This window comes from Mesoplodon mirus (assembly GCF_964341445.2).
Source record: "Mesoplodon mirus genome assembly, contig: HAP1_SCAFFOLD_1762, whole genome shotgun sequence".
NCBI lineage: Eukaryota > Metazoa > Chordata > Mammalia > Artiodactyla > Ziphiidae > Mesoplodon > Mesoplodon mirus.
Window position 1 is genome coordinate 40,072 of NW_028294522.1, and position 9,384 is coordinate 49,455.

Consider the following 9,384-nt stretch of genomic DNA (forward strand, 5'->3'; position numbering starts at 1 on the left):
TTGAACAAAATGGTTCTTTAATAATGATTGTTTAAAATTGGAACAACGAAGTCTTATAGCTCGAAATAACGGTAATGCAATATGTAGGTTATTCACACACATATTGACACATCCTATGGTGAAGCAAAAAAGCTTTGAAGAAAGAACACTGTTCACGTACCTGACAAGCACATAACCATAAAGGCATTCAAAAATGAAAAACTATTTCAAATTTCAAACCAACATATGAAAACCTCTTTTTGAAATACTAAAGAAAATAGCTATTCCAAATGTTAGTTTGGCCCCTCACACTTTCAATTTGATCAACAATTATACGCACCTTGTTAATCAGCGAATAACAAGTACTACAAAAGTATCGAGAAACATTCACTGGCTCGACAGCCTCTTTCCGTTTCAGCGCTTAGGAGAGCTATTATGTATGAAATACAGAGTTGCAAAATAGGAATTTCCCAAAAAAACTGTGTTATCCAAGTGAGGAAATATTAGCTCTTTCGAAAATTAATGCAACGCTTGAACCAGTTTTTAAAGTGGCGTATTTCAGCTCACAATAAACTCAATGAATCAAATAGAAACCATTAGAGTATGCACTAGAATTCTACACGGCTAGAGACGATGAAGTCGTTGAAGGCAGTTTCGACTTCGGCTTGGTTTCTCAAGCATTTATCGCATAGGAAAGAGCCAAAATACTTGAAGTGGTAGTCGGTAGGCGAGAGGTCTGGCGAGTACGGTAAATTGGGCAGCTTTATAGCCCAACTCCTTCATCTGTTGCAAGGTCGGTAGCGCGTAAAGTGGATGTATACTATTGTGAAGAAGGATTTCTGTTGACCAATGTGGAGCGCAATCGTCGAATTTTCTAGTGGATTTCTTCGATTTGCTGGACGTACTTCTCTGCTGTCACAGTTTCACCCGGATTCAGGAAGATGTGATGGATTAAACCGGCCAGACCAGCAAACAGTCACTATGACCCTCTTTTTGTGCAATTTCGGCTTTGGAAAATGCTGCTAAACTTCATTGCGGTCTAACCAGTGATCCCATCATATTCGGTTATCGCAGAGGTTTTTTTCTCGTCGCACGTCACGATACGGTCTAGAAGCGGGTTTTCCTTGCAGCACATAAGAAATTCCGATGTGTGGCTACGCATTACTGTGGGCACCCATTTGTCGAATTTATTCGCATTTCCACTTCTTTCCAATTACTTCGAAACAGTTGATATATTTATTCCGGATTCTTCTGCAACTTCATGGCGACTGTGCGTATGTTTGCTTGTAGCAGATTCTTTAATTCGTCGTCGTCAATAGCAGAACGTCTACGACCTTCAACATTTCCAAGATCGAATTCTCCACAATGATATTTTTGCAATCAACGTTTCACTGCGCATACGTTAACATCTCCTTACCCCCAAACCTTGTTTATGTTTCGAGCTGTTTGCAGTACTCTACATGCGAGTTTAAATTTATGGAAGTAGAATTGTCGAAATTTTTTTTGGCATATGAAATTCTAATCTTTGAAATTTGTTAAATACATAGTCTACATTATAATTCAATTATATGAAGTGAAAATGCATAAAATAAGCAGTACAATGATATATAAGAGTACAGAATTCGAAAAAATAATGGTTAAGATATATACAAGAAAAGTGAATTACAAATCCTGAATTAGTTTTCCTAACACGAATAAACAATCTGAAGTAGAATCAGTTCGATAGGCTGAAAGTTACAGTATAAGAAATAGAGGCAGATCTAAAGTTATATTAAAAATGTTCTACATTCACAGGTAATGGTGTTTAAAAATATAAAACTTTCTCTTAAATTGACTTTAACGGCAATGTAGCGAAAGCATTTAGAAAAGTCTATTGATCCACACTGAGGCTCACAATACATTTGAAGTTCAACAATGAACTCATCATCCATACAATGTGTATTTTTGATCATGAAAATATAACGCTTTAGCTATTTCATTCATGGAAGGCTTTTTTGCACCATTAGAAATAAAATCCACATTTATCAACTTATATTTCGCTCAAATACTTTTGGAAATTTCATTCGGTAAATATACTTGCTAAAGATCTCTCTTGTGTGAGCATCGGGACGGTTTGTTAGATGTGACGCAACCCTTGGCAGTAAATAAAGAAGGTTATAAAGCAACTATGTAGTTTATAGTTAATGTACTTCCAAAATGCTGAGATATTTGCAAAATTTGGGGGCGGTGCGAACTTCCAACCCGCGATTGCCCTTATTCGGGGAGCCACGAGCTATCCGTTACACCATTCAGTCAAGCGAACCGACCCCAAATTTCACAAATATCTCAGCATCTTAGCAGTTACATTTCGATCAATAATGAAAGTCAATAATGAAAGTTGACATCTAGTCATATTAATCCAAACATGTGTCGACGTGCTTGTTTTCATGTGGATTTTTATTGGATTTCATCAAAAATCTGCAATAAAATGACTGCAAAGTACATAGGATGCAATACGATGCCTTTCTACAAAAGCAATAAAAAATTAAGGGTAACATACGAAAACTGTGGTACCCTTAATATTTCTTCAAGAGTATAGCCTACTACAGTTTTGGTGAACAGAGACGAACGAAGACAATGAATGGCACTCGATTAACTATAGTAGATAAGAAATCGATATACCTTTAAAAAAATATTGTAAAAACCTTTGTAAAGACGTTCCGATAAAACGAATCGAATCGAAAAAAACTATCGCCGTTCATGATAGACGAAGACACCTCATTCGCCTCACAGTTGGTTATCTAAATGTGTTATTGGTGTTTGACTGCAGTTATTTAAACGTACTTTAAAATTTATTGAATTTCGGAACTGCATGAATCCGACAATCACCATTATAAAAGAATGTCTAACGTTGATTCTGTCTTGAAATCATGTCATAAAGCCAATGTGAACATTAGGCTTTTTAGATGATGAAGAATAATCCATTATTACCGAAAATTAGTCTGCTTTCACTTATGGATTGAATTGGAGGCAAAATTAGCTTTCTAAGTAGTCAACTTAATAAAAGAAAGTAAAAACTGTAAACTTTTAGCAAGGGTTTACCGAAATTGAACCACGTCCAATTCGCACAACATGTGCTGAAAGAGTTCTTAGAAGACACGGAACGTTGTCATCAACTTATGCCAAAAAATTCAATTGCATCACAAAGTAAGAAGTGGATGAAACGTATTAGTTGTATTTTTGTCATCAATCCATTAGCTCAAGGCACAAGATCGATAGCACATCAAAGTCCAAACAGCATAAAAACTGCCAATTCAGTTCGTATAGATGGGTGGGATGAAGTGAAAATGAAAAATAATTAATTCAGCATGATTCATCGTCGTTTCCCTTTTGATTATTGCTGCGGTAAGTTAAGCGCTCTTTAACATCCACAACGATACACATTGACGCGAAGGAAGCGTCTGCTTAGAAAAGAATGGGCGCTTTCAAGTTCAAACCAACATATTTCAGTTAACAATGAATTTCATGAACTGGAACGAAGACGACTCTGTAGAGCTTTGCCAATTAGGAGAAAGTTTTGTTATTCTACCAATTCAAAATTCATATTTTCTGAAGTCCATGAAGCGCATTTATTTCTGCTTTTTTTGTCAAGACTCGCCTTTCGAACATGACGCAAATTAATAGCGTGGATTCGTCCAGAAGAACAGAGGGGTGTTTGCACAATATCCACTGGATTTTGTGGCTATCGGCTTGGGCCAGTTATTTCAAGAAATTTAGTTTTACTTTATTAATGATTCTACTCGCAACAAGTATAAAACTACAAAAAGCCTTTAAAATAATTATTTGTATTCTTATAATACCAAAACGGATACTTTGGAGTAAGATTATTCTTGAATGGAATCAAACCGTAGAGACGCTTTAGTACAAGCGTAGAAACGTTTTAGTATAATATCCTGAACAAGCCTCATAAATATTGCTACTAACTCTTGAAGACATAAATTTGAATATTGGTTGAGCGAAAGAATTTAATTCATATAGTTACAGGCACCTTAATATTTCATTTTTCAGACAAGTAGCTGGTGGTTAACAGGAGAGTTATCCGATCAGATGGTGAACGGCAGGGTACCATACATTTCTCCCATCAATCTTACACCATCCGAAAACGACACAAGAAGAATTTCATTCTTTGAGGTTAGTTGTGGTGACGTTTAGCTACACTACCTATGAATGAATAACAATAAACGATTGTAGTAGATTGTTCGGTTTGTAGTAAACCACATTTTTATATAAAATAACTGTCATCTATCTTCAGTCAATTATGTGTGTAGTCGAACAGGAGGAGCAATCTATCTAACTTAACTTTTGAAAGACTACAAATGATACTACTGAAAAAATGAAATCATAACAAATTTCCAGATGATTTTAGGAAGGTCGCAGCAGCGCGGATGTGCATTTTACGTATGCATTCCTGACAATCCTACTACGAATGTGTCATTCACTTGCAATTATACATACCCGTAAGTCGTATGGAACCAGACTGATTTCTGAATACAGCTTGCCTTTTGTGTATTTCAGGCACGTCACTGTTGGTGTTCGACTCTAAACGAATGGAACACTGCGACGAATGTGGAGGTGAACACTGTAGCGCATGCATCTGGGAATCGCTCTGCTACAGCAAGCATTGTACTTTGGAAGACGCGATAAAATAAAAGGAGTGAGTGAATGGATAAAAATCGGCCACTCTATCAGTTGAACCATCTGTTCTATAGAAACGAAAAAGTGGCGGTAATCTTGATATCTTAACATCACAGCTTAACAATAAAACTATGTATCGTTCGTTAACTATGACATTTGTATTTACACTATCCGCTAACGATCGATATTGAACAGTCTGGTTTTCTCCAATAGTGAATATTGGCCATAATTCCACAATGGATACTCCACTTCTTACAATTTCGTGAATAATATTTCGTTAAGAAATACGACTCCATAACTGAATACGGTACTGATACTGTAGCATAAGGACACAGTGAAGGCGCACTGCGAACAGGTCGCTCGCATGCTATTGGTTGCTGAAGATGGGGCCTACCTTCTCTGTGACCCCATATGCGCCCACTTTTTGGCTACAGTCGAAATTCATCGTCTCCAAAGCCATACTGCTTTAATTTTATAATTCGTTACACTTACAGACGGTAAACTTAATCGACGTTATAACTCATGACAAAAACGAGCAAAAATGGCCAAATACGATTTGATCTCAAAATTGGTAACAAACACATTTGAAATCATAGTGAGTTCTATCATTTGAAATTGCAACCGAAAAAATCTACAGATTTTTGCTAACAGGCACATAATGGTTGATTCTATACGAAGAAAAAGTTATGGTTTTCTGCGGTCGACAATTTCTTCATTTCTTGCTGTTTTTCTTGCAGATAACGTAAGTCAGTTATTAAGTGCCAATTCAGTCTCAACATGTATTTTTAAAGAAATATGTCTCAGGTCAAAATGCTTTTTATTAATCGAAATATTTGCGGAGTACTAAATTGGTACAGAATTGTCTGCGAGGATAAAACACTGAGTCGACACATCGGCTGGCCCCCGCAAGTCATTGTATAGCCCACATTGCATTCAATAACTTCTACGATGTATAATGAAGTCGAGTGCATGGTGAATCCCTCAAGGATTGATCAACACCAACCATTTTATTCTTTTATGCTTTTATTTACCAATACGTGTCTCGTAGGACAAAGCCGTAGATATGACGCATAGGTAGTCACCAGTTAGTGACTTAATAGATTTTTTAAGTCGGTGCCACAATTAGTTGTCACTTCTTCCGTATGGTAGAAACTCAGTTTGGGTTCTCTGCAGAGGGGTTAAAAAAACTTGTTGTATATCGCAGTTCGACACTAAACGGCTTTGTCATGATGAAGTAGTAAATTCCTAAGATGGGGAGCTATTAATACTAATACGAACGCTAGTTTGTTTTAATTGCGAAATATTATGCTTAGCCACAGCCATAATTATGAACGACAGAGCTGTGTTTCATCAGAAATAAATGGCTACTTGTAGAGATATCCGAGATATCCTTGCCATCGCACTTTCTGGCCAGGGTCAACCACTATACACTGGGACATTTATTATTGACAAAAAACTGCGCTGAAATTGGAGGAGAACGCTACTAAATAATACCATTACATTGTTTTTTCTTTATTATAAAGGAAAAAGACAAATTCATATGAGTATTTTAAGTATCTATGAAATCCTTAAGAAAATATAGCTAGATAAACCTGTGTGCCACTAATGTTGCAATTGTACCTCTCGCTAGGACGTGTATTCTCTTTTGGTCGAACGAGCTTCATTGATCGATTAGGGAAGCACTGATTTTGCAGATCGTGAATTTCACCCGAATATCGCTCAAGGGTGTTGAGTTGTTACGCCTTTGAATAACCATTATGTCAGTGCATATAACCTGAATGTATAATAAAACACTTGCGTTTAATTACTTAGACAGAAAGTTCGCTGAGCTGAGTATCCGGAAAATAATACATGGAATAATGAAAAATTACGCTGGTAAACAAAACATTTGCGGTTGTTAAGTACAGTTCTGCAGTATTTGTGTTATATCATCATACTGCTCACCTTGTGTATATCCTTCATTACGGTACACCCCTCGTAATTGCAGAATCCTTCACAAATCGGACATTCATACAATGGCTTTTCAAATGTTTCTGAGCAATATGTCGACCAAGATACCTGTAATTAATTAATTAATAATTATTATTAATAATATTAATATGTAATATTAATAATTACTCGACTAGCAATAATCAAATAACAGCAGTATTACATAATAAATATAAGAAAACGAAAAGTGTGAAAGACTCTCAGACTGACCAGGTTTCTTCCCAACACAAATGGCACGTTCTACCGTCAATGTGCAATTCCTTCTGGATCCAGTGTTTCTTCGATCTTCATCACGGATTATTGGGTCGTCTGATTCCAGGAGGAGAATCGCTTCCTAAAAATATTTAAATGTTATTTACAGTCATTCCAAACACTTCACTAACTTTCTAACTATCATGTGCCTACTTCTCTATACAATATTTCGAAACCATCCATATGTTATAGAAAATCTTGCCAATTGATCAATCCAATTGCTCCGCAAAAAAGCTAAGGTCTCCGTAAATAAGAGAGGTGATTAATGGAGATATTCGTGATGAAAATTCAACGTTGTTGATGGATTGATTGAATTGATTTTTCCAAAAAAAGGAAAAAGCCATCATTCCGTTTTCCAACGTCGTGGATTTCAACGGTGCTGGTGTAGTTACCGAATTCTCGTTTTTCTTTTTTCTCATTTTTCGAAGATCGTTTTTCTCCTCATTACTGATTACTTCAACAACTCGTGCTAACTGGTGCTTCCCACACCGAATTAGAATTCGAATAGATACAAACCATATTACCAGTTCCATTAATACAATTCTAGAGCTATATTGTTCGTGCTAAACATATTTATAAGTACGTTGGTATGCATGAGTTTAAGCTGGTTGCATCCTGTCAATTCGAGCAGAAGTCTTCAATTAAACGATAAGAAAGTGAGCACGTGGGATATATTTGGCACCCTACAAATAAAACTCTAAGCTATTCCAGTACGAAATACGAAAAACAAATGAGTACGTCAGTAAGTTAACAAACAACAATTCTAAAACACTGTTTTCTTCCGATTCAGTGTGAAATGCAGAGAGCTAGCCATGGGTACCCTTTCACCAAAAACAATAATAGTAAAGATTATCATATGAAAAATCTCTTCCCACATAAATATATAAATTGCCTTGATTATAGGCTTTTGACCCAACTGACATTCATCAAAGATACTCACTGACACATACCCTCTTTCCTCACATGCACCATGAATACGTTCGTTGGTGGGCAGTGTTACATGGTTCCCTCGACACTGCATACCTAAACCCGAAAATTAAAGAAAAAAAACAACGTATTTATTGTCTTGCTCTTTTCTACTCCGTGTACTACGTTTTCTGTGAAATCACTTCTAACCCAGTGGTTATCGGAATTCGTAGTCTATTAAATTACAACTTTACCTTCACCCTGTTCTATATTTTCATGTTGGTCCTAGATGCCATATTAAGGCGATCGCAGAACTCCTTTCATTAGATTTCTAATCTCACATTCATCATCCTTGAAGGTCTTCAGATTTGTATGTGGTTTCGTATTTCAGGTCTTGCTTTTCTTTTTGGATGTTGTTCAAAGGTGTAAAAGTAGATTCCACCCGAAATCCTAGGACAATGGTCTAAGAGCACCATCTGGTCTTTATCACAGGGACTCGCCGGCTTTTGTGGGTTGGAGAGAGTTATTCCCGGATAAACCGAGTACCAATTTGCCAACACTGAAGAGATGGAAGCCTTGAATAGGTCAGTTTAAGAGGTTCAAACAGTTGATTTGAAATTAAAAGACACGGTGTATAATCTTTAGAACAATAACTAGCATTTAAAAATTAAATCGAATATATTAGTTGTCTAGATCGTAACACAAATTTTGTGAATAGATGATTTAGCATTAGCAACTCAACAATGTGGTAATGGCTGCTCCTTTATAAAAAAAAGGTCATTGGTTCAAACACGCGTTTCGGATAAATCATGCCCTTCAGGCCTCTGATGTCAGTTTATTTGTACAGTATGTGCCTTGGGCAGAATAAAACTATCGACATGACACACATAGATTGCCACCCACACATTAGTGGTTCTGTAGAACAAATATTCATTGAAACACCTCCACCGTAATGCAAATGGAATGTGTAAGGAATAAATCCATAAAGGTTCCCATAACCAATGAAATGGAGATTATTCAATGAAATACACAAATTTAGTCAATCTGGTGAACATCTACCTTTAGCAGTTAGTATAGGAAACTCCAAATATTTTTAACAATCGGTGAATTTTTCCATTACAGGTGCGATTGCTGCATTTTGAACATATAAACAAAGGTAGTAACGGGGATCCGGCCAGATATCGTCCGTTTAGGAAAAGGACTTTGTTGCAACATTATACACCTTAAACTGTATTTCACATAAGGATTAGGTAGGTTTAGACGAGCAAGTTGTTAGTAGATGGAGATTGATGGAATATTAAATCTCTAAGCAATGAGGAATCCTCTGAGAACAACAGAAACGAAGAGCAGAAGAATTCTTCACTCCTTCAAATACACCCAGAGTACCCAACTGTAGTAAAAGAAAGAACTTCAACTGATCCTTATTATTCTGCATAGCTTCGAAAGCAATACTAATGTTTAAAAAAATTATTAAGGCAAAGCCTAACGAATGCAAAACATTCCAAGTCGACAACTTGTATTTTATTGATTTTTCCTCTCAGGCTCTCAGCACTGAGGAATATCTTCTGATATTCAGAGACTAAT